Source organism: Schistocerca gregaria, chromosome 6 (genome assembly GCF_023897955.1).
Source record: "Schistocerca gregaria isolate iqSchGreg1 chromosome 6, iqSchGreg1.2, whole genome shotgun sequence".
Lineage (NCBI taxonomy): Eukaryota > Metazoa > Arthropoda > Insecta > Orthoptera > Acrididae > Schistocerca > Schistocerca gregaria.
The window spans coordinates 188,376,343-188,400,173 of NC_064925.1; the positions used below are offsets into that span (position 1 = coordinate 188,376,343).

At 42.0% G+C, this 23,831-nt stretch overlaps 9 non-coding genes across 9 annotated transcripts; all 9 read right to left on the minus strand.

Moving 5' to 3' along the window:
- Positions 1 to 830: 830 nt before the first annotated feature.
- On the minus strand, positions 831 to 937 carry LOC126279491 (U6 spliceosomal RNA). The gene has a single exon (XR_007550968.1). It is a non-coding gene; the product is annotated as a U6 spliceosomal RNA (small nuclear RNA).
- A 2,477-nt stretch (positions 938 to 3,414) lies between these two features.
- On the minus strand, positions 3,415 to 3,521 carry LOC126279492 (U6 spliceosomal RNA). Its single transcript, XR_007550969.1, has one exon. It is a non-coding gene; the product is annotated as a U6 spliceosomal RNA (small nuclear RNA).
- Positions 3,522 to 5,991: 2,470 nt separating this feature from the next.
- Positions 5,992 to 6,098, minus strand: LOC126279493 (U6 spliceosomal RNA). Its single transcript, XR_007550970.1, has one exon. It is a non-coding gene; the product is annotated as a U6 spliceosomal RNA (small nuclear RNA).
- Positions 6,099 to 8,574: 2,476 nt separating this feature from the next.
- Positions 8,575 to 8,681, minus strand: LOC126279494 (U6 spliceosomal RNA). The gene has a single exon (XR_007550971.1). It is a non-coding gene; the product is annotated as a U6 spliceosomal RNA (small nuclear RNA).
- A 2,476-nt stretch (positions 8,682 to 11,157) lies between these two features.
- On the minus strand, positions 11,158 to 11,264 carry LOC126279495 (U6 spliceosomal RNA). The gene has a single exon (XR_007550972.1). It is a non-coding gene; the product is annotated as a U6 spliceosomal RNA (small nuclear RNA).
- Positions 11,265 to 13,740: 2,476 nt separating this feature from the next.
- LOC126279645 (U6 spliceosomal RNA) lies at positions 13,741 to 13,847 on the minus strand. Its single transcript, XR_007551112.1, has one exon. It is a non-coding gene; the product is annotated as a U6 spliceosomal RNA (small nuclear RNA).
- Positions 13,848 to 16,323: 2,476 nt separating this feature from the next.
- On the minus strand, positions 16,324 to 16,430 carry LOC126279321 (U6 spliceosomal RNA). Its single transcript, XR_007550805.1, has one exon. It is a non-coding gene; the product is annotated as a U6 spliceosomal RNA (small nuclear RNA).
- Positions 16,431 to 18,906: 2,476 nt separating this feature from the next.
- Positions 18,907 to 19,013, minus strand: LOC126279671 (U6 spliceosomal RNA). The gene has a single exon (XR_007551137.1). It is a non-coding gene; the product is annotated as a U6 spliceosomal RNA (small nuclear RNA).
- A 2,476-nt stretch (positions 19,014 to 21,489) lies between these two features.
- On the minus strand, positions 21,490 to 21,596 carry LOC126279496 (U6 spliceosomal RNA). Its single transcript, XR_007550973.1, has one exon. It is a non-coding gene; the product is annotated as a U6 spliceosomal RNA (small nuclear RNA).
- Between the last annotated feature and the right edge of the window lie 2,235 nt (positions 21,597 to 23,831).

Consider the following 23,831-nt stretch of genomic DNA (forward strand, 5'->3'; position numbering starts at 1 on the left):
GATGAGGTGTCACCTGCAGTCTGTATTATGAGGCTGCAGCTGGATAGCAAGGCCACTAGGAAAGTTACTTGAAACATAATGTTAAATAAACTTCCTGTAAAGGGGTAGCTTGCACACTTAATCATGAAAGATACACCTTCCTTCACATGTTTGTTTATGCTGCTCAAACAATTATGGCATCAGCTGCAGCCATGAAGATGAATAAAGATAAATATTGTGGGTCTGTGTGCAGACAGTATGTGATAGTGGCTTACAGGCACCAGAAGCTTTGTAGGCGTTAGAGAAAAATAAATATTAGGTAATGCAAGCTAATTTTAGAGCGCTAGAGTGTATTTAAGCAGTAGTCTAAGTGAAAGTATGTGAGTGAGAAAGATTTGGAACATGCAGCTATCTTGTGTAAAGTTGGTGTAAGGTTTCCAAATGTTGTGTGTGGCAGTAGGTGTGTGTTATGAAATGACATGATTGAGACAGTAGCAAGAGATGCTGTGACAGCTGAGTGTGATACTGAGGAAGAGAAGAGGCTTTTGCCTGTGCTAGGCTTAGCCTGGCTGTGATTTTTGTTGAAGGGGTGCTAGTGACATGTACTTGTGGTTTTGGTATGCTTGCTGACTTGTTATTAGAGTGACATTTTAGATGTGCATTGGTGATATAAGGGATAGGTTTATTGCCAGTTTTGTCATGTTCTGTTGTGAATGAAAGAAAGTGGAGGAGAACTGCGTAAATGGAGAGCATAGTTTGTGACAAGTGGGTGCAGATATGAAGCGAAACTTGTGTAGTTGGCTGATGGTATTAGCAGCTGATGTGAGGCATGAGAGAGTGAGATTGCGAAAAAAAATGTGGAACGCTTCACGATTTTGCGTGTCATCCTTGCGCAGGGGCCATGCTAATCTTCTCTGTATCGTTCCAATTTTAGTATATGTACCGCCGAAGCGAGTACATTCGAGGAGCCCTCTGAAATTGTATATATAGTTATGGCGTCGCGTCAAACATGGTTCGGCTTGGACGTAGGTTTACACAGCTCTGGCGAGGAACACAAGGCCTGGCGAGTGCTAATTTGTGAACTAATTACTGCGAGGTGTCGTTCTTAGTAAGTGGCAGCTCTGTCAACTGTAGATTTGGCAGTTTTGGGTGTAAAACTTAGATCGTAGAGTCGTTTGCTCTCGCACCATCCACCCAGAGCAGCAGCAGTTTCACACAGCTGCCGCTAGGCGGCAGCAAGACGTGTTGGCAGCTATTGTCGCCATGTTCTCACATCCTGAGTTTAGTGTCTTATAGGCATACGTATGAAACACACTTCTCTAATGTGTGGGATAAATGACTCTGACTGGAGCAGGTAGCAGGTCTTCAAGACTCTCAAAACAAGCGAATATTTTGGCCAAACTGTCTTCACTGCTAACACAAATTGCATTACTCTTGCAGTGGTACTTTCTTACGATACCTATCGATTTAATTACAGAGTGCTCATATGCAATGCAACTTTTAACTCACACATCAAGTACAACACAAGAAGACACAGCCTGTGACCATGTAAATTACTGAGGAACTCCACAGAGACCAAGCATGGTTCTATTCATCCAATGGCGCCAGAAGACAATAGTGACTGCAAGAAGAGACACAGTAGCCTCACAAACCATTAAAAACAGCATTCGTTTTGCACACTTTGAAACACAGCAGTGTAGGTCATTACCAGGGCATGGACGGGTTATTGCGACTTGTGTGAGATAGTAGTAGGAATGATGGACATAGTTCCGTTTTCAGTACAATACCAGGTGATATATTTGTGTTGATCCAGGTGTACACAGGGCAGGTCTACTTGACAACAGTGAAACACTGTGATTGAGGTGTGTGAATGAGCCTAAAATATCGAGGGGACATGTGGTAAGAGAAACCATGTTAGCATTGTGTTAGTAGCTGTAGTTATGTTCCTGTGAAATGTCAATCAGCTGTAATCCAGATTGGTGAATGTTGTTATTGCAGGAAGAATTGCTAGTGCAGAACAAAGAGTGATAGATTTAGTATTTGAAAGCAGTTAATAACTGAGTAGCTACTGGTGTCATGTGACACAAACTGGTTTGTGATGTAGTTGTCTATTCCTGAAATCTTGAAGCTTGCTAGTGTTTCGTGTCTTGACTGGCTCTGTATCTGCTTATGTGGTAGAGCTTCTGTGTATGTAACATGAGGAATATTGCATGCAGAGTTTGTCCAATCTTTCTCCTAGACACAGGATGAGAGGTGCATCAGCTGCAATTGTGAACACCATCGACTTGTATCACATTGATGGGATTCAAAGTGCTGTCAAAATAGTAGAGTCTCACATCTAAATGCTATATGTTAATATTAGCATACTGGTCTGCTGTCTAAACACTTCAGTGTTGTGGTATTCATTGGCTGACACTTTTGGAATTTATGTAGGTAACTGTATGTAATGGCAGATTGCCAGACATGTGGGAAAATACTTTGTGGGTCACACACGTGAAATTTGTACATGACATGCTGATGCACCACAGATTTGCAGTAATAGTTGGTTTTTAGGTGAAGGGCAGTGGCTTATTACACAGGCAGATATGCTTCAGTTAAGAACCTGATGAAGTGTCACCTGCAGTCTGTATTATGAGGCTGCAGCTGGATAGCAAGGCCACTAGGAAAGTTACTTGAAACATAATGTTAAATAAACTTCCTGTAAAGGGGTAGCTTGCACACTTAATGATGAAAGATACACCTTCCTTCACATGTTTGTTTATGCTGCTCAAACAATTATGGCATCAGCTGCAGCCATGAAGATGAATAAAGATAAATATTGTGGGTCTGTGTGCAGACAGTATGTGATAGTGGCTTACAGGCACCAGAAGCTTTGTAGGCGTTAGAGAAAAATAAATATTAGGTAATACAAGCTAATTTTAGAGCGCTAGAGTGTATTTAAGCAGTAGTCTAAGTGAAAGTATGTGAGTGAGAAAGATTTGGAACATGCAGCTATCTTGTGTAAAGTTGGTGTAAGGTTTCCAAATGTTGTGTGTGGCAGTAGGTGTGTGTTATGAAATGACATGATTGAGACAGTAGCAAGAGATGCTGTGACAGCTGAGTGTGATACTGAGGAAGAGAAGAGGCTTTTGCCTGTGCTAAGCTTAGCCTGGCTGTGATTTTTGTTGAAGGGGTGCTAGTGACATGTACTTGTGGTTTTGGTATGCTTGCTGACTTGTTATTAGAGTGACATTTTAGATGTGCATTGGTGATGTAAGGGATAGGTTTATTGCCAGTTTTGTCATGTTCTGTTGTGAATGAAAGAAAGTGGAGGAGAACTGCGTAAATGGAGAGCATAGTTTGTGACAAGTGGGTGCAGATATGAAGCGAAACTTGTGTAGTTGGCTGATGGTATTAGCAGCTGATGTGAGGCATGAGAGAGTGAGATTGCGAAAAAAAAATGTGGAACGCTTCACGATTTTGCGTGTCATCCTTGCGCAGGGGCCATGCTAATCTTCTCTGTATCGTTCCAATTTTAGTATATGTACCGCCGAAGCGAGTACATTCGAGGAGCCCTCTGAAATTGTATATATAGTTATGGCGTCGCGTCAAACATGGTTCGGCTTGGACGTAGGTTTACACAGCTCTGGCGAGGAACACAAGGCCTGCCGAGTGCTAATTTGTGAACTAATTACTGCGAGGTGTCGTTCTTAGTAAGTGGCAGCTCTGTCAACTGTAGATTTGGCAGTTTTGGGTGTAAAACTTAGATCGTAGAGTCGTTTGCTCTCGCACCATCCACCCAGAGCAGCAGCAGTTTCACACAGCTGCCGCTAGGCGGCAGCAAGACGTGTTGGCAGCTATTGTCGCCATGTTCTCACATCCTGAGTTTAGTGTCTTATAGGCATACGTATGAAACACACTTCTCTAATGTGTGGGATAAATGACTCTGACTGGAGCAGGTAGCAGGTCTTCAAGACTCTCAAAACAAGCGAATATTTTGGCCAAACTGTCTTCACTGCTAACACAAATTGCATTACTCTTGCAGTGGTACTTTCTTACGATACCTATCGATTTAATTACAGAGTGCTCATATGCAATGCAACTTTTAACTCACACATCAAGTACAACACAAGAAGACACAGCCTGTGACCATGTAAATTACTGAGGAACTCCACAGAGACCAAGCATGGTTCTATTCATCCAATGGCGCCAGAAGACAATAGTGACTGCAAGAAGAGACACAGTAGCCTCACGAACCATTAAAAACAGCATTCGTTTTGCACACTTTGAAACACAGCAGTGTAGGTCATTACCAGGGCATGGACGGGTTATTGCGACTTGTGTGAGATAGTAGTAGGAATGATGGACATAGTTCCGTTTTCAGTACAATACCAGGTGATATATTTGTGTTGATCCAGGTGTACACAGGGCAGGTCTACTTGACAACAGTGAAACACTGTGATTGAGGTGTGTGAATGAGCCTAAAATATCGAGGGGACATGTGGTAAGAGAAACCATGTTAGCATTGTGTTAGTAGCTGTAGTTATGTTCCTGTGAAATGTCAATCAGCTGTAATCCAGATTGGTGAATGTTGTTATTGCAGGAAGAATTGCTAGTGCAGAACAAAGAGTGATAGATTTAGTATTTGAAAGCAGTTAATAACTGAGTAGCTACTGGTGTCATGTGACACAAACTGGTTTGTGATGTAGTTGTCTATTCCTGAAATCTTGAAGCTTGCTAGTGTTTCGTGTCTTGACTGGCTCTGTATCTGCTTATGTGGTAGAGCTTCTGTGTATGTAACATGAGGAATATTGCATGCAGAGTTTGTCCAATCTTTCTCCTAGACACAGGATGAGAGGTGCATCAGCTGCAATTGTGAACACCATCGACTTGTATCACATTGATGGGATTCAAAGTGCTGTCAAAATAGTAGAGTCTCACATCTAAATGCTATATGTTAATATTAGCATACTGGTCTGCTGTCTAAACACTTCAGTGTTGTGGTATTCATTGGCTGACACTTTTGGAATTTATTTAGGTAACTGTATGTAATGGCAGATTGCCAGACATGTGGGAAAATACTTTGTGGGTCACACACGTGAAATTTGTACATGACATGCTGATGCACCACAGATTTGCAGTAATAGTTGGTTTTTAGGTGAAGGGCAGTGGCTTATTACACAGGCAGATATGCTTCAGTTAAGAACCTGATGAAGTGTCACCTGCAGTCTGTATTATGAGGCTGCAGCTGGATAGCAAGGCCACTAGGAAAGTTACTTGAAACATAATGTTAAATAAACTTCCTGTAAAGGGGTAGCTTGCACACTTAATGATGAAAGATACACCTTCCTTCACATGTTTGTTTATGCTGCTCAAACAATTATGGCATCAGCTGCAGCCATGAAGATGAATAAAGATTGTGGGTCTGTGTGCAGACAGTATGTGATAGTGGCTTACAGGCACCAGAAGCTTTGTAGGCGTTAGAGAAAAATAAATATTAGCTAATGCAAGCTAATTTTAGAGCGCTAGAGTGTATTTAAGCAGTAGTCTAAGTGAAAGTATGTGAGTGAGAAAGATTTGGAACATGCAGCTATCTTGTGTAAAGTTGGTGTAAGGTTTCCAAATGTTGTGTGTGGCAGTAGGTGTGTGTTATGAAATGACATGATTGAGACAGTAGCAAGAGATGCTGTGACAGCTGAGTGTGATACTGAGGAAGAGAAGAGGCTTTTGCCTGTGCTAGGCTTAGCCTGGCTGTGATTTGTGTTGAAGGGGTGCTAGTGACATGTACTTGTGGTTTTGGTATGCTTGCTGACTTGTTATTAGAGTGACATTTTAGATGTGCATTGGTGATGTAAGGGATAGGTTTATTGCCAGTTTTGTCATGTTCTGTTGTGAATGAAAGAAAGTGGAGGAGAACTGCGTAAATGGAGAGCATAGTTTGTGACAAGTGGGTGCAGATATGAAGCGAAACTTGTGTAGTTGGCTGATGGTATTAGCAGCTGATGTGAGGCATGAGAGAGTGAGATTGCGAAAAAAAATGTGGAACGCTTCACGATTTTGCGTGTCATCCTTGCGCAGGGGCCATGCTAATCTTCTCTGTATCGTTCCAATTTTAGTATATGTACCGCCGAAGCGAGTACATTCGAGGAGCCCTCTGAAATTGTATATATAGTTATGGCGTCGCGTCAAACATGGTTCGGCTTGGACGTAGGTTTACACAGCTCTGGCGAGGAACACAAGGCCTGCCGAGTGCTAATTTGTGAACTAATTACTGCGAGGTGTCGTTCTTAGTAAGTGGCAGCTCTGTCAACTGTAGATTTGGCAGTTTTGGGTGTAAAACTTAGATCGTAGAGTCGTTTGCTCTCGCACCATCCACCCAGAGCAGCAGCAGTTTCACACAGCTGCCGCTAGGCGGCAGCAAGACGTGTTGGCAGCTATTGTCGCCATGTTCTCACATCCTGAGTTTAGTGTCTTATAGGCATACGTATGAAACACACTTCTCTAATGTGTGGGATAAATGACTCTGACTGGAGCAGGTAGCAGGTCTTCAAGACTCTCAAAACAAGCGAATATTTTGGCCAAACTGTCTTCACTGCTAACACAAATTGCATTACTCTTGCAGTGGTACTTTCTTACGATACCTATCGATTTAATTACAGAGTGCTCATATGCAATGCAACTTTTAACTCACACATCAAGTACAACACAAGAAGACACAGCCTGTGACCATGTAAATTACTGAGGAACTCCACAGAGACCAAGCATGGTTCTATTCATCCAATGGCGCCAGAAGACAATAGTGACTGCAAGAAGAGACACAGTAGCCTCACGAACCATTAAAAACAGCATTCGTTTTGCACACTTTGAAACACAGCAGTGTAGGTCATTACCAGGGCATGGACGGGTTATTGCGACTTGTGTGAGATAGTAGTAGGAATGATGGACATAGTTCCGTTTTCAGTACAATACCAGGTGATATATTTGTGTTGATCCAGGTGTACACAGGGCAGGTCTACTTGACAACAGTGAAACACTGTGATTGAGGTGTGTGAATGAGCCTAAAATATCGAGGGGACATGTGGTAAGAGAAACCATGTTATCATTGTGTTAGTAGCTGTAGTTATGTTCCTGTGAAATGTCAATCAGCTGTAATCCAGATTGGTGAATGTTGTTATTGCAGGAAGAATTGCTAGTGCAGAACAAAGAGTGATAGATTTAGTATTTGAAAGCAGTTAATAACTGAGTAGCTACTGGTGTCATGTGACACAAACTGGTTTGTGATGTAGTTGTCTATTCCTGAAATCTTGAAGCTTGCTAGTGTTTCGTGTCTTGACTGGCTCTGTATCTGCTTATGTGGTAGAGCTTCTGTGTATGTAACATGAGGAATATTGCATGCAGAGTTTGTCCAATCTTTCTCCTAGACACAGGATGAGAGGTGCATCAGCTGCAATTGTGAACACCATCGACTTGTATCACATTGATGGGATTCAAAGTGCTGTCAAAATAGTAGAGTCTCACATCTAAATGCTATATGTTAATATTAGCATACTGGTCTGCTGTCTAAACACTTCAGTGTTGTGGTATTCATTGGCTGACACTTTTGGAATTTATTTAGGTAACTGTATGTAATGGCAGATTGCCAGACATGTGGGAAAATACTTTGTGGGTCACACCAGTGAAATTTGTACATGACATGCTGATGCACCACAGATTTGCAGTAATAGTTGGTTTTTAGGTGAAGGGCAGTGGCTTATTACACAGGCAGATATGCTTCAGTTAAGAACCTGATGAAGTGTCACCTGCAGTCTGTATTATGAGGCTGCAGCTGGATAGCAAGGCCACTAGGAAAGTTACTTGAAACATAATGTTAAATAAACTTCCTGTAAAGGGGTAGCTTGCACACTTAATGATGAAAGATACACCTTCCTTCACATGTTTGTTTATGCTGCTCAAACAATTATGGCATCAGCTGCAGCCATGAAGATGAATAAAGATAAATATAGTGGGTCTGTGTGCAGACAGTATGTGATAGTGGCTTACAGGCACCAGAAGCTTTGTAGGCGTTAGAGAAAAATAAATATTAGGTAATGCAAGCTAATTTTAGAGCGCTAGAGTGTATTTAAGCAGTAGTCTAAGTGAAAGTATGTGAGTGAGAAAGATTTGGAACATGCAGCTATCTTGTGTAAAGTTGGTGTAAGGTTTCCAAATGTTGTGTGTGGCAGTAGGTGTGTGTTATGAAATGACATGATTGAGACAGTAGCAAGAGATGCTGTGACAGCTGAGTGTGATACTGAGGAAGAGAAGAGGCTTTTGCCTGTGCTAGGCTTAGCCTGGCTGTGATTTGTGTTGAAGGGGTGCTAGTGACATGTACTTGTGGTTTTGGTATGCTTGCTGACTTGTTATTAGAGTGACATTTTAGATGTGCATTGGTGATGTAAGGGATAGGTTCATTGCCAGTTTTGTCATGTTCTGTTGTGAATGAAAGAAAGTGGAGGAGAACTGCGTAAATGGAGAGCATAGTTTGTGACAAGTGGGTGCAGATATGAAGCGAAACTTGTGTAGTTGGCTGATGGTATTAGCAGCTGATGTGAGGCATGAGAGAGTGAGATTGCGAAAAAAAATGTGGAACGCTTCACGATTTTGCGTGTCATCCTTGCGCAGGGGCCATGCTAATCTTCTCTGTATCGTTCCAATTTTAGTATATGTACCGCCGAAGCGAGTACATTCGAGGAGCCCTCTGAAATTGTATATATAGTTATGGCGTCGCGTCAAACATGGTTCGGCTTGGACGTAGGTTTACACAGCTCTGGCGAGGAACACAAGGCCTGCCGAGTGCTAATTTGTGAACTAATTACTGCGAGGTGTCGTTCTTAGTAAGTGGCAGCTCTGTCAACTGTAGATTTGGCAGTTTTGGGTGTAAAACTTAGATCGTAGAGTCGTTAGCTCTCGCACCATCCACCCAGAGCAGCAGCAGTTTCACACAGCTGCCGCTAGGCGGCAGCAAGACGTGTTGGCAGCTATTGTCGCCATGTTCTCACATCCTGAGTTTAGTGTCTTATAGGCATACGTATGAAACACACTTCTCTAATGTGTGGGATAAATGACTCTGACTGGAGCAGGTAGCAGGTCTTCAAGACTCTCAAAACAAGCGAATATTTTGGCCAAACTGTCTTCACTGCTAACACAAATTGCATTACTCTTGCAGTGGTACTTTCTTACGATACCTATCGATTTAATTACAGAGTGCTCATATGCAATGCAACTTTTAACTCACACATCAAGTACAACACAAGAAGACACAGCCTGTGACCATGTAAATTACTGAGGAACTCCTCAGAGACCAAGCATGGTTCTATTCATCCAATGGCGCCAGAAGACAATAGTGACTGCAAGAAGAGACACAGTAGCCTCACGAACCATTAAAAACAGCATTCGTTTTGCACACTTTGAAACACAGCAGTGTAGGTCATTACCAGGGCATGGACGGGTTATTGCGACTTGTGTGAGATAGTAGTAGGAATGATGGACATAGTTCCGTTTTCAGTACAATACCAGGTGATATATTTGTGTTGATCCAGGTGTACACAGGGCAGGTCTACTTGACAACAGTGAAACACTGTGATTGAGGTGTGTGAATGAGCCTAAAATATCGAGGGGTCATGTGGTAAGAGAAACCATGTTAGCATTGTGTTAGTAGCTGTAGTTATGTTCCTGTGAAATGTCAATCAGCTGTAATCCAGATTGGTGAATGTTGTTATTGCAGGAAGAATTGCTAGTGCAGAACAAAGAGTGATAGATTTAGTATTTGAAAGCAGTTAATAACTGAGTAGCTACTGGTGTCATGTGACACAAACTGGTTTGTGATGTAGTTGTCTATTCCTGAAATCTTGAAGCTTGCTAGTGTTTCGTGTCTTGACTGGCTCTGTATCTGCTTATGTGGTAGAGCTTCTGTGTATGTAACATGAGGAATATTGCATGCAGAGTTTGTCCAATCTTTCTCCTAGACACAGGATGAGAGGTGCATCAGCTGCAATTGTGAACACCATCGACTTGTATCACATTGATGGGATTCAAAGTGCTGTCAAAATAGTAGAGTCTCACATCTAAATGCTATATGTTAATATTAGCATACTGGTCTGCTGTCTAAACACTTCAGTGTTGTGGTATTCATTGGCTGACACTTTTGGAATTTATTTAGGTAACTGTATGTAATGGCAGATTGCCAGACATGTGGGAAAATACTTTGTGGGTTACACACGTGAAATTTGTACATGACATGCTGATGCACCACAGATTTGCAGTAATAGTTGGTTTTTAGGTGAAGGGCAGTGGCTTATTACACAGGCAGATATGCTTCAGTTAAGAACCTGATGAGGTGTCACCTGCAGTCTGTATTATGAGGCTGCAGCTGGATAGCAAGGCCACTAGGAAAGTTACTTGAAACATAATGTTAAATAAACTTCCTGTAAAGGGGTAGCTTGCACACTTAATGATGTAAGATACACCTTCCTTCACATGTTTGTTTATGCTGCCCAAACAATTATGGCATCAGCTACAGCCATGAAGATGAATAAAGATAAATATAGTGGGTCTGTGTGCAGACAGTATGTGATAGTGGCTTACAGGCACCAGAAGCTTTGTAGGCGTTAGAGAAAAATAAATATTAGGTAATGCAAGCTAATTTTAGAGCGCTAGAGTGTATTTAAGCAGTAGTCTAAGTGAAAGTATGTGAGTGAGAAAGATTTGGAACATGCAGCTATCTTGTGTAAAGTTGGTGTAAGGTTTCCAAATGTTGTGTGTGGCAGTAGGTGTGTGTTATGAAATGACATGATTGAGACAGTAGCAAGAGATGCTGTGACAGCTGAGTGTGATACTGAGGAAGAGAAGAGGCTTTTGCCTGTGCTAGGCTTAGCCTGGCTGTGATTTGTGTTGAAGGGGTGCTAGTGACATGTACTTGTGGTTTTGGTGTGCTTGCTGACTTGTTATTAGAGTGACATTTTAGATGTGCATTGCTGATGTAAGGGATAGGTTTATTGCCAGTTTTGTCATGTTCTGTTGTGAATGAAAGAAAGTGGAGGAGAACTGCGTAAATGGAGAGCATAGTTTGTGACAAGTGGGTGCAGATATGAAGCGAAACTTGTGTAGTTGGCTGATGGTATTAGCAGCTGATGTGAGGCATGAGAGAGTGAGATTGCGAAAAAAAATGTGGAACGCTTCACGATTTTGCGTGTCATCCTTGCGCAGGGGCCATGCTAATCTTCTCTGTATCGTTCCAATTTTAGTATATGTACCGCCGAAGCGAGTACATTCGAGGAGCCCTCTGAAATTGTATATATAGTTATGGCGTCGCGTCAAACATGGTTCGGCTTGGACGTAGGTTTACACAGCTCTGGCGAGGAACACAAGGCCTGCCGAGTGCTAATTTGTGAACTAATTACTGCGAGGTGTCGTTCTTAGTAAGTGGCAGCTCTGTCAACTGTAGATTTGGCAGTTTTGGGTGTAAAACTTAGATCGTAGAGTCGTTTGCTCTCGCACCATCCACCCAGAGCAGCAGCAGTTTCACACAGCTGCCGCTAGGCGGCAGCAAGACGTGTTGGCAGCTATTGTCGCCATGTTCTCACATCCCGAGTTTAGTGTCTTATAGGCATACGTATGAAACACACTTCTCTAATGTGTGGGATAAATGACTCTGACTGGAGCAGGTAGCAGGTCTTCAAGACTCTCAAAACAAGCGAATATTTTGGCCAAACTGTCTTCACTGCTAACACAAATTGCATTACTCTTGCAGTGGTACTTTCTTACGATACCTATCGATTTAATTACAGAGTGCTCATATGCAATGCAACTTTTAACTCACACATCAAGTACAACACAAGAAGACACAGCCTGTGACCATGTAAATTACTGAGGAACTCCACAGAGACCAAGCATGGTTCTATTCATCCAATGGCGCCAGAAGACAATAGTGACTGCAAGAAGAGACACAGTAGCCTCACGAACCATTAAAAACAGCATTCGTATTGCACACTTTGAAACACAGCAGTGTAGGTCATTACCAGGGCATGGACGGGTTATTGCGACTTGTGTGAGATAGTAGTAGGAATGATGGACATAGTTCTGTTTTCAGTACAACACCAGGTGATATATTTGTGTTGATCCAGGTGTACACAGGGCAGGTCTACTTGACAACAGTGAAACACTGTGATTGAGGTGTGTGAATGAGCCTAAAATATCGAGGGGACATGTGGTAAGAGAAACCATGTTAGCATTGTGTTAGTAGCTGTAGTTATGTTTCTGTGAAATGTCAATCAGCTGTAATCCAGGTTGGTGAATGTTGTTATTGCAGGAAGAATTGCTAGTGCAGAACAAAGAGTGATAGATTTAGTATTTGAAAGCAGTTAATAACTGAGTAGCTACTGGTGTCATGTGACACAAACTGGTTTGTGATGTAGTTGTCTATTCCTGAAATCTTGAAGCTTGCTAGTGTTTTGTGTCTTGACTGGCTCTGTATCTGCTTATGTGGTAGAGCTTCTGTGTATGTAACATGATGAATATTGCATGCAGATTTTGTCCAATCTTTCTCCTAGACACAGGATGAGAGGTGCATCAGCTGCAATTGTGAACACCATCGACTTGTATCATATTGATGGGATTCAAAGTGCTGTCAAAATAGTAGAGTCTCACATCTAAATGCTATATGTTAATATTAGCATACTGGTCTGCTGTCTAAACACTTCAGTGTTGTGGTATTCATTGGCTGACACTTTTGGAATTTATTTAGGTAACTGTATGTAATGGCAGATTGCCAGACATGTGGGAAAATACTTTGTGGGTCACACCAGTGAAATTTGTACATGACATGCTGATGCACCACAGATTTGCAGTAATAGTTGGTTTTTAGGTGAAGGGCAGTGGCTCATTACACAGGCAGATATGCTTCAGTTAAGAACCTGATGAGGTGTCACCTGCAGTCTGTATTATGAGGCTGCAGCTGGATAGCAAGGCCACTAGGAAAGTTACTTGAAACATAATGTTAAATAAACTTCCTGTAAAGGGGTAGCTTGCACACTTAATGATGAAAGATACACCTTCCTTCACAGGTTTGTTTATGCTGCTCAAACAATTATGGCATCAGCTGCAGCCATGAAGATGAATAAAGTTAAATATTGTGGGTCTGTGTGCAGACAGTATGTGATAGTGGCTTACAGGCACCAGAAGCTTTGTAGGCGTTAGAGAAAAATAAATATTAGGTAATGCAAGCTAATTTTAGAGCGCTAGAGTGTATTTAAGCAGTAGTCTAAGTGAAAGTATGTGAGTGAGAAAGATTTGGAACATGCAGCTATCTTGTGTAAAGTTGGTGTAAGGTTTCCAAATGTTGTGTGTGGCAGTAGGTGTGTGTTATGAAATGACATGATTGAGACAGTAGCAAGAGATGCTGTGACAGCTGAGTGTGATACTGAGGAAGAGAAGAGGCTTTTGCCTGTGCTAGGCTTAGCCTGGCTGTGATTTGTGTTGAAGGGGTGCTAGTGACATGTACTTGTGGTTTTGGTATGCTTGCTGACTTGTTATTAGAGTGACATTTTAGATGTGCATTGGTGATGTAAGGGATAGGTTTATTGCCAGTTTTGTCATGTTCTGTTGTGAATGAAAGAAAGTGGAGGAGAACTGCGTAAATGGAGAGCATAGTTTGTGACAAGTGGGTGCAGATATGAAGCGAAACTTGTGTAGTTGGCTGATGGTATTAGCAGCTGATGTGAGGCATGAGAGAGTGAGATTGCGAAAAAAAATGTGGAACGCTTCACGATTTTGCGTGTCATCCTTGCGCAGGGGCCATGCTAATCTTCTCTGTATCGTTCCAATTTTAGTACATGTACCGCCGAAGCGAGTACATTTGAGGAGCCCTCTGAAATTGTATATATAGTTATGGCGTCGCGTCAAACATGGTTCGGCTTGGACGTAGGTTTACACAGCTCTGGCGAGGAACACAAGGCCTGCCGAGTGCTAATTTGTGAACTAATTACTGCGAGGTGTCGTTCTTAGTAAGTGGCAGCTCTGTCAACTGTAGATTTGGCAGTTTTGGGTGTAAAACTTAGATCGTAGAGTCGTTTGCTCTCGCACCATCCACCCAGAGCAGCAGCAGTTTCACACAGCTGCCGCTAGGCGGCAGCAAGACGTGTTGGCAGCTATTGTCGCCATGTTCTCACATCCTGAGTTTAGTGTCTTATAGGCATACGTATGAAACACACTTCTCTAATGTGTGGGATAAATGACTCTGACTGGAGCAGGTAGCAGGTCTTCAAGACTCTCAAAACAAGCGAATATTTTGGCCAAACTGTCTTCACTGCTAACACAAATTGCATTACTCTTGCAGTGGTACTTTCTTACGATACCTATCGATTTAATTACAGAGTGCTCATATGCAATGCAACTTTTAACTCACACATCAAGTACAACACAAGAAGACACAGCCTGTGACCATGTAAATTACTGAGGAACTCCACAGAGACCAAGCATGGTTCTATTCATCCAATGGCGCCAGAAGACAATAGTGACTGCAAGAAGAGACACAGTAGCCTCACGAACCATTAAAAACAGCATTCGTATTGCACACTTTGAAACACAGCAGTGTAGGTCATTACCAGGGCATGGACGGGTTATTGCGACTTGTGTGAGATAGTAGTAGGAATGATGGACATAGTTCCGTTTTCAGTACAATACCAGGTGATATATTTGTGTTGATCCAGGTGTACACAGGGCAGGTCTACTTGACAACAGTGAAACACTGTGATTGAGGTGTGTGAATGAGCCTAAAATATCGAGGGGACATGTGGTAAGAGAAACCATGTTAGCATTGTGTTAGTAGCTGTAGTTATGTTCCTGTGAAATGTCAATCAGCAGTAATCCAGGTTGGTGAATGTTGTTATTGCAGGAAGAATTGCTAGTGCAGAACAAAGAGTGATAGATTTAGTATTTGAAAGCAGTTAATAACTGAGTAGCTACTGGTGTCATATGACACAAACTGGTTTGTGATGTAGTTGTCTATTCCTGAAATCTTGAAGCTTGCTAGTGTTTTGTGTCTTGACTGGCACTGTATCTGCTTATGTGGTAGAGCTTCTGTGTATGTAACATGAAGAATATTGCATGCAGAGTTTGTCCAATCTTTCTCCTAGACACAGGATGAGAGGTGCATCAGCTGCAATTGTGAACACCATCGACTTGTATCACATTGATGGGATTCAAAGTGCTGTCAAAATAGTAGAGTCTCACATCTAAATGCTATATGTTAATATTAGCATACTGGTCTGCTGTCTAAACACTTCAGTGTTGTGGTATTCATTGGCTGACACTTTTGGAATTTATTTAGGTAACTGTATGTAATGGCAGATTGCCAGACATGTGGGAAAATACTTTGTGGGTCACACACGTGAAATTTGTACATGACATGCTGATGCACCACAGATTTGCATTAATAGTTGGTTTTTAGGTGAAGGGAAGTGGCTTATTACACAGGCAGATATGCTTCAGTTAAGAACCTGATGAGGTGTCACCTGCAGTCTGTATTATGAGGCTGCAGCTGGATAGCAAGACCACTAGGAAAGTTACTTGAAACATAATGTTAAATAAACTTCCTGTAAAGGGGTAGCTTGCACACTTAATGATGAAAGATACACCTTCCTTCACATGTTTGTTTATGCTGCTCAAACAATTATGGCATCAGCTGCAGCCATGAAGATGAATAAAGATAAATATAGTGGGTCTGTGTGCAGACAGTATGTGATAGTGGCTTACAGGCACCAGAAGCTTTGTAGGCGTTAGAGAAAAATAAATATTAGGTAATGCAAGCTAATTTTAGAGCGCTAGAGTGTATTTAAGCAGTAGTCTAAGTGAAAGTATGTGAGTGAGAAAGATTTGGAACATGCAGCTATCTTGTGTAAAGTTGGTGTAAGGTTTCCAAATGTTGTGTGTGGCAGTAGGTGTGTGTTATGAAATGACATGATTGAGACAGTAGCAAGAGATGCTGTGACAGCTGAGTGTGATACTGAGGAAGAGAAGAGGCTTTTGCCTGTGCTAGGCTTAGCCTGGCTGTGATTTGTGTTGAAGGGGTGCTAGTGACATGTACTTGTGGTTTTGGTATGCTTGCTGACTTGTTATTAGAGTGACATTTTAGATGTGCATTGGTGATGTAAGGGATAGGTTTATTGCCAGTTTTGTCATGTTCTGTTGTGAATGAAAGAAAGTGGAGGAGAACTGCGTAAATGGAGAGCATAGTTTGTGACAAGTGGGTGCAGATATGAAGCGAAACTTGTGTAGTTGGCTGATGGTATTAGCAGCTGATGTGAGGCATGAGAGAGTGAGATTGCGAAAAAAAATGTGGAACGCCTCACGATTTTGCGTGTCATCCTTGCGCAGGGGCCATGCTAATCTTCTCTGTATCGTTCCAATTTTAGTATATGTACCGCCGAAGCGAGTACATTCTAGGAGCCCTCTGAAATTGTATATATAGTTATGGCGTCGCGTCAAACATGGTTCGGCTTGGACGTAGGTTTACACAGCTCTGGCGAGGAACACAAGGCCTGCCGAGTGCTAATTTGTGAACTAATTACTGCGAGGTGTCGTTCTTAGTAAGTGGCAGCTCTGTCAACTGTAGATTTGGCAGTTTTGGGTGTAAAACTTAGATCGTAGAGTCGTTTGCTCTCGCACCATCCACCCAGAGCAGCAGCAGTTTCACACAGCTGCCGCTAGGCGGCAGCAAGACGTGTTGGCAGCTATTGTCGCCATGTTCTCACATCCCGAGTTTAGTGTCTTATAGGCATACGTATGAAACACACTTCTCTAATGTGTGGGATAAATGACTCTGACTGGAGCAGGTAGCAGGTCTTCAAGACTCTCAAAACAAGCGAATATTTTGGCCAAACTGTCTTCACTGCTAACACAAATTGCATTACTCTTGCAGTGGTACTTTCTTACGATACCTATCGATTTAATTACAGAGTGCTCATATGCAATGCAACTTTTAACTCACACATCAAGTACAACACAAGAAGACACAGCCTGTGACCATGTAAATTACTGAGGAACTCCACAGAGACCAAGCATGGTTCTATTCATCCAATGGCGCCAGAAGACAATAGTGACTGCAAGAAGAGACACAGTAGCCTCACGAACCATTAAAAACAGCATTCGTTTTGCACACTTTGAAACACAGCAGTGTAGGTCATTACCAGGGCATGGACGGGTTATTGCGACTTGTGTGAGATAGTAGTAGGAATGATGGACATAGTTCCGTTTTCAGTACAATACAAGGTGATATATTTGTGTTGATCCAGGTGTACACAGGGCAGGTCTACTTGACAACAGCGAAACACTGTGATTGAGGTGTGTGAATGAGCCTAAAATATCGAGGGGACATGTGGTAAGAGAAACCAGGTTAGCATTGTGTTAGTAGCTGTAGTTATGTTCCTGTGAAATGTCAATCAGCTGTAATCCAGGTTGGTGAATGTTGTTATTGCAGGAAGAATTGCTAGTGCAGAACAAAGAGTGATAGATTTAGTATTTGAAAGCAGTTAATAACTGAGTAGCTACTGGTGTCATGTGACACAAACTGGTTTGTGATGTAGTTGTCTATTCCTGAAATCTTGAAGCTTGCTAGTGTTTTGTGTCTTGACTGGCTCTGTATCTGCTTATGTGGTAGAGCTTCTGTGTATGTAACATGATGAATATTGCATGTAGAGTTTGTCCAATCTTTCTCCTAGACACAGGATGAGAGGTGCATCAGCTGCAATTGTGAACACCATCGACTTGTATCACATTGATGGGATTCAAAGTGCTGTCAAAATAGTAGAGTCTCACATCTAAATGCTATATGTTAATATTAGCATACTGGTCTGCTGTCTAACCACTTCAGTGTTGTGGTATTCATTGGCTGACACTTTTGGAATTTATTTAGGTAACTGTATGTAATGGCAGATTGCCAGACATGTGGGAAAATACTTTGTGGGTCACACACGTGAAATTTGTACATGACATGCTGATGCACCACAGATTTGCAGTAATAGTTGGTTTTTAGGTGAAGGGCAGTGGCTTATTACACAGGCAGATATGCTTCAGTTAAGAACCTGATGAGGTGTCACCTGCAGTCTGTATTATGAGGCTGCAGCTGGATAGCAAGACCACTAGGAAAGTTACTTGAAACATAATGTTAAATAAACTTCCTGTAAAGGGGTAGCTTGCACACTTAATCATGAAAGATACACCTTCCTTCACATGTTTGTTTATGCTGCTCAAACAATTATGGCATCAGCTGCAGCCATGAAGATGAATTAAGATAAATATAGTGGTTCTGTGTGCAGACAGTATGTGATAGTGGCTTACAGGCACCAGAAGCTTTGTAGGCGTTAGAGAAAAATAAATATTAGGTAATGCAAGCTAATTTTAGAGCGCTAGAGTGTATTTAAGCAGTAGTCTAAGTGAAAGTATGTGAGTGAGAAAGATTTGGAACATGCAGCTATCTTGTGTAAAGTTGGTGTAAGGTTTCCAAATGTTGTGTGTGGCAGTAGGTGTGTGTTATGAAATGACATGATTGAGACAGTAGCAAGAGATGCTGTGACAGCTGAGTGTGATACTGAGGAAGAGAAGAGGCTTTTGCCTGTGCTAGGCTTAGCCTGGCTGTGATTTGTGTTGAAGGGGTGCTAGTGACATGTACTTGTGGTTTTGGTATGCTTGCTGACTTGTTATTAGAGTGACATTTTAGATGTGCATTGGTGATGTAAGGGATAGGTTTATTGCCAGTTTTGTCATGTTCTGTTGTGAATGAAAGAAAGTGGAGGAGAACTGCGTAAATGGAGAGCATAGTTTGTGACAAGTGGGTGCAGATATGAAGCGAAACTTGTGTAGTTGGCTGATGGTATTAGCAGCTGATGTGAGGCATCAGAGAGTGAGATTGCGAAAAAAAATGTGGAACGCTTCACGATTTTGCGTGTCATCCTTGCGCAGGGACCATGCTAATCTTCTCTGTATCGTTCCAATTTTAGTATATGTACCGCTGAAGCGAGTACATTCGAGGAGCCCTCTGAAATTGTATATATAGTTATGGCGTCGCGTCAAACATGGTTCGGCTTCGACGTAGGTTTACACAGCTCTGGCGAGGAACACAAGGCCTGCCGAGTGCTAATTTGTGAACTAATTACTGCGAGGTGTCGTTCTTAGTAAGTGGCAGCTCTGTCAACTGTAGATTTGGCAGTTTTGGGTGTAAAACTTAGATCGTAGAGTCGTTTGCTCTCGCACCATCCACCCAGAGCAGCAGCAGTTTCACACAGCTGCCGCTAGGCGGCAGCAAGACGTGTTGGCAGCTATTGTCGCCATGTTCTCACATCCCGAGTTCAGTGTCTTATAGGCATACGTATGAAACACACTTCTCTAATGTGTGGGATAAATGACTCTGACTGGAGCAGGTAGCAGGTCTTCAAGACTCTCAAAACAAGCGAATATTTTGGCCAAACTGTCTTCACTGCTAACACAAATTGCATTACTCTTGCAGTGGTACTTTCTTACGATACCTATCGATTTAATTACAGAGTGCTCATATGCAATGCAACTTTTAACTCACACATCAAGTACAACACAAGAAGACACAGCCTGTGACCATGTAAATTACTGAGGAACTCCACAGAGACCAAGCATGGTTCTATTCATCCAATGGCGCCAGAAGACAATAGTGACTGCAAGAAGAGACACAGTAGCCTCACGAACCATTAAAAACAGCATTCGTTTTGCACACTTTGAAACACAGCAGTGTAGGTCATTACCAGGGCATGGACGGGTTATTGCGACTTGTGTGAGATAGTAGTAGGAATGATGGACATAGTTCCGTTTTCAGTACAATACCAGGTGATATATTTGTGTTGATCCAGGTGTACACAGGGCAGGTCTACTTGACAACAGCGAAACACTGTGATTGAGGTGTGTGAATGAGCCTAAAATATCGAGGGGACATGTGGTAAGAGAAACCAGGTTAGCATTGTGTTAGTAGCTGTAGTTATGTTCCTGTGAAATGTCAATCAGCTGTAATCCAGGTTGGTGAATGTTGTTATTGCAGGAAGAATTGCTAGTGCAGAACAAAGAGTGATAGATTTAGTATTTGAAAGCAGTTAATAACTGAGTAGCTACTGGTGTCATGTGACACAAACTGGTTTGTGATGTAGTTGTCTATTCCTGAAATCTTGAAGCTTGCTAGTGTTTTGTGTCTTGACTGGCTCTGTATCTGCTTATGTGGTAGAGCTTCTGTGTATGTAACATGATGAATATTGCATGTAGAGTTTGTCCAATCTTTCTCCTAGACACAGGATGAGAGGTGCATCAGCTGCAATTGTGAACACCATCGACTTGTATCACATTGATGGGATTCAAAGTGCTGTCAAAATAGTAGAGTCTCACATCTAAATGCTATATGTTAATATTAGCATACTGGTCTGCTGTCTAACCACTTCAGTGTTGTGGTATTCATTGGCTGACACTTTTGGAATTTATTTAGGTAACTGTATGTAATGGCAGATTGCCAGACATGTGGGAAAATACTTTGTGGGTCACACACGTGAAATTTGTACATGACATGCTGATGCACCACAGATTTGCAGTAATAGTTGGTTTTTAGGTGAAGGGCAGTGGCTTATTACACAGGCAGATATGCTTCAGTTAAGAACCTGATGAGGTGTCACCTGCAGTCTGTATTATGAGGCTGCAGCTGGATAGCAAGACCACTAGGAAAGTTACTTGAAACATAATGTTAAATAAACTTCCTGTAAAGGGGTAGCTTGCACACTTAATCATGAAAGATACACCTTCCTTCACATGTTTGTTTATGCTGCTCAAACAATTATGGCATCAGCTGCAGCCATGAAGATGAATTAAGATAAATATAGTGGTTCTATGTGCAGACAGTATGTGATAGTGGCTTACAGGCACCAGAAGCTTTGTAGGCGTTAGAGAAAAATAAATATTAGGTAATGCAAGCTAATTTTAGAGCGCTAGAGTGTATTTAAGCAGTAGTCTAAGTGAAAGTATGTGAGTGAGAAAGATTTGGAACATGCAGCTATCTTGTGTAAAGTTGGTGTAAGGTTTCCAAATGTTGTGTGTGGCAGTAGGTGTGTGTTATGAAATGACATGATTGAGACAGTAGCAAGAGATGCTGTGACAGCTGAGTGTGATACTGAGGAAGAGAAGAGGCTTTTGCCTGTGCTAGGCTTAGCCTGGCTGTGATTTGTGTTGAAGGGGTGCTAGTGACATGTACTTGTGGTTTTGGTGTGCTTGCTGACTTGTTATTAGAGTGACATTTTAGATGTGCATTGGTGATGTAAGGGATAGGTTTATTGCCAGTTTTGTCATGTTCTGTTGTGAATGAAAGAAAGTGGAGGAGAACTGCGTAAATGGAGAGCATAGTTTGTGACAAGTGGGTGCAGATATGAAGCGAAACTTGTGTAGTTGGCTGATGGTATTAGCAGCTGATGTGAGGCATGAGAGAGTGAGATTGCGAAAAAAAATGTGGAACGCTTCACGATTTTGCGTGTCATCCTTGCGCAGGGGCCATGCTAATCTTCTCTGTATCGTTCCAATTTTAGTATATGTACCGCCGAAGCGAGTACATTCTAGGAGCCCTCTGAAATTGTATATATAGTTATGTCGTCGCGTCAAACATGGTTCGGCTTGGACGTAGGTTTACACAGCTCTGGCGAGGAACACAAGGCCTGCCGAGTGCTAATTTGTGAACTAATTACTGCGAGGTGTCGTTCTTAGTAAGTGGCAGCTCTGTCAACTGTAGATTTGGCAGTTTTGGGTGTAAAACTTAGATCGTAGAGTCGTTTGCTCTCGCACCATCCACCCAGAGCAGCAGCAGTTTCACACAGCTGCCGCTAGGCGGCAGCAAGACGTGTTGGCAGCTATTGTCGCCATGTTCTCACATCCCGAGTTCAGTGTCTTATAGGCATACGTATGAAACACACTTCTCTAATGTGTGGGATAAATGACTCTGACTGGAGCAGGTACCAGGTCTTCAAGACTCTCAAAACAAGCGAATATTTTGGCCAAACTGTCTTCACTGCTAACACAAATTGCATTACTCTTGCAGTGGTACTTTCTTACGATACCTATCGATTTAATTACAGAGTGCTCATATGCAATGCAACTTTTAACTCACACATCAAGTACAACACAAGAAGACACAGCCTGTGACCATGTAAATTACTGAGGAACTCCACAGAGACCAAGCATGGTTCTATTCATCCAATGGCGCCAGAAGACAATAGTGACTGCAAGAAGAGACACAGTAGCCTCACGAACCATTAAAAACAGCATTCATATTGCACACTTTGAAACACAGCAGTGTAGGTCATTACCAGGGCATGGATGGGTTATTGCGACTTGTGTGAGATAGTAGTAGGAATGATGGACATAGTTCCGTTTTCAGTACAATACCAGGTGATATATTTGTGTTGATCCAGGTGTACACAGGGCAGGTCTACTTGACAACAGTGAAACACTGTGATTGAGGTGTGTGAATGAGCCTAAAATATCGAGGGGACATGTGGTAAGAGAAACCAGGTTAGCTTTGTGTTAGTAGCTGTAGTTATGTTCCTGTGAAATGTCAATCAGCTGTAATCCAGGTTGGTGAATGTTGTTATTGCAGGAAGAATTGCTAGTGCAGAACAAAGAGTGATAGATTTAGTATTTGAAAGCAGTTAATAACTGAGTAGCTACTGGTGTCATGTGACACAAACTGGTTTGTGATGTAGTTGTCTATTCCTGAAATCTTGAAGCTTGCTAGTGTTTTGTGTCTTGACTGGCTCTGTATCTGCTTATGTGGTAGATCTTCTGTGTATGTAACATGATGAATATTGCATGCAGAGTTTGTCCAATCTTTCTCCTAGACACAGGATGAGAGGTGCATCAGCTGCAATTGTGAACACCATCGACTTGTATCACATTGATGGGATTCAAAGTGCTGTCAAAATAGTAGAGTCTCACATCTAAATGCTATATGTTAATATTAGCATACTGGTCTGCTGTCTAACCACTTCAGTGTTGTGGTATTCATTGGCTGACACTTTTGGAATTTATTTAGGTAACTGTATGTAATGGCAGATTGCCAGACATGTGGGAAAATACTTTGTGGGTCACACCAGTGAAATTTGTACATGACATGCTGATGCACCACAGATTTGCAGTAATAGTTGGTTTTTAGGTGAAGGGCAGTGGCTTATTACACAGGCAGATATGCTCCAGTTAAGAACCTGATGAGGTGTCACCTGCAGTCTGTATTATGAGGCTGCAGCTGGATAGCAAGACCACTAGGAAAGTTACTTGAAACATAATGTTAAATAAACTTCCTGTAAAGGGGTAGCTTGCACACTTAATCATGAAAGATACACCTTCCTTCACATGTTTGTTTATGCTGCTCAAACAATTATGGCATCAGCTGCAGCCATGAAGATGAATAAAGATAAATATAGTGGTTCTGTGTGCAGACAGTATGTGATAGTGGCTTACAGGCACCAGAAGCTTTGTAGTCGTTAGAGAAAAATAAATATTAGGTAATGCAAGCTAATTTTAGAGCGCTAGAGTGTATTTAAGCAGTAGTCTAAGTGAAAGTATGTGAGTGAGAAAGATTTGGAACATGCAGCTATCTTGTGTAAAGTTGGTGTAAGGTTTCCAAATGTTGTGTGTGGCAGTAGGTGTGTGTTATGAAATGACATGATTGAGACAGTAGCAAGAGATGCTGTGACAGCTGAGTGTGATACTGAGGAAGAGAAGAGGCTTTTGCCTGTGCTAGGCTTAGCCTGGCTGTGATTTGTGTTGAAGGGGTGCTAGTGACATGTACTTGT